The sequence below is a fragment of the Mustela putorius genome, unplaced genomic scaffold, assembly GCF_011764305.1.
Source record: "Mustela putorius furo isolate JIRA1106 unplaced genomic scaffold, ASM1176430v1.1 tig00001176_pilon_pilon_pilon, whole genome shotgun sequence".
NCBI lineage: Eukaryota > Metazoa > Chordata > Mammalia > Carnivora > Mustelidae > Mustela > Mustela putorius.
Window position 1 is genome coordinate 45,311 of NW_025421614.1, and position 1,970 is coordinate 47,280.

The window sequence follows — 1,970 nt, forward strand, 5'->3', positions numbered from 1 at the left end:
ATATAAAATTTTTGGAGAAAATATGACTTATTTTTTTGATCTGGGTTGAAGGTATTAATAAAGAGCAACTGTTTGTGTATTATTATTATTGTGATATCTTAGTTAATAAACATGAATAACTGGTATAAAAATATATTTTTTTAAAAAATTTTATTTATTTACTTGACAGAGATCACAGGAAGGCAGAGAGGAGGCAGGCAGAGAGAGAGGAATGGAAGCAGGCTCCCTGCTGAGAAGAGAGCCCACTGTGGGACTCAATCCCAGGAACCTGGAATCATAACCTGAGCCGAAGGCAGAGATTTTAACCCACTGAGCCCACCCAGGCACCCTAAAATATGTTCTTTTTTTATATAGAATTATAGTTCTTGCCAAAATATGGAACTAGCTGGAACTGAATGCTTCCTTCAAAGTCAGCTCTGGAGAAATTATGCAAGTGTAATATAGAACTATTTCGGATATGTACCAAAAACAAAGAAATGATGATAAATTCCTTAAAAGACTCAAAGTTGCTCTTGACTGGTATGTTTCAAGCTCTATTCCTGGTTTGAGGACAGTTTTTTTTTTAAAGATTTTATTTATTTGACAGAGACACAGTGAGAGAGGGGACACAAGCAAGGGCAGTGAGAGAGGGAGAGGCAGGCTTCCTGCTGAGCAAGGAGCCCCATGTGGGTCAATCCCAGGACCCTGGGATTGTGACCTGAGCTGAAGGCAGGTGATTAACAACTGAGTGCCCCAGGCTCCCCAGTCTTCAGAGATTTTACTAAACAGTTTTCTAAAGTGTTCTGCTGATTTGCCTACCAACTGCCTCTATAAGAGAATTACAATTGCTCTGCATATTTGGTATTCATCTTTTTTTTAATAGTTAAATTTTTTATTTTTTACAGTTTTTAACAGGGATGTCACTGTAGAAATCAGCTGGATGTTTAGAGGCGATCAGAACTGTACAAAAACTTTGAAGGGGTAAAGACTTGAAAATTCTTTAGAGAGATTAGCTCCCTAAGGCATTATTCATCCACACATTTTCCTCCAAACAATTAAGACTGATGGATGAGGGGCACCTGAGGGGCTCTCTCATCACGTGGGTGGTGGGTTAAGCCTCTGCCTTCATCTCAAGTCATGGTCTCTGGGTCCTGGGATCCAGCCCCACATCGGGCTCTGCTCAAAAGGAAGCCTGCTTCCCTCCCTGCTTGCTTACCTCTCTGCTTACTTGTGATCTCTCTCTCTCTCTCTCTCTCTCTGTCCAATAAATAAATAAAATCTTTAAAAAAGGCTGATGGATGATAAATTATGAAAACTGCTCCCTCCAAATGATGCTTCTTCATAAGGATTTAAGAATTTAAAATTGTAAGAATTTAAAATTGAAACTTGATCGTAGGATTTATGTTACAGAATGACATCAAGTGCAGGCAGTTATTATTAGATCTGAAGTATTTGTGATTCTGAATTCTTGGCCTCATTAGTAAATTTATTTTTAAATTCTCCCATGGAGTGGTGATTGGCCTTCAGTCTTTCATTGATGTACATCATTGGGTCCAATGAGATGTGTGTGCCCAGAACTATATATACTCTTCTTTTCTTTGTATTTCACTGGAGATGGCATTTCTGAGTTTTGTTCAATTGAATTTGGACAGATGTTTTAATAGTCACTTCTAGAGTTGGCCCTGGAGAATATCTTCCTTTTTTTTTTTTCTCTTCCCTATTCTCTGAAAAACCCTGACTAATTCACATTATCACAGTGATATCACAATTCAAGTTTTTCCAAACACTATAGCTGCAAAATAGAAGGAAGCTACTCAGAATGTAATGCTATTGTGAATGATTGAGAAAGAAAACATTATTATAATTAAGCTACCAGGTTTCAATGTATTTTATTGTTGCTTAGAAAATCCTAGCATACCCAGACTTTACAGAGATTTGATGATCCTAAGAGGAGCTGAACTCATGGACCAAAATAGCTATGCACATAAAAA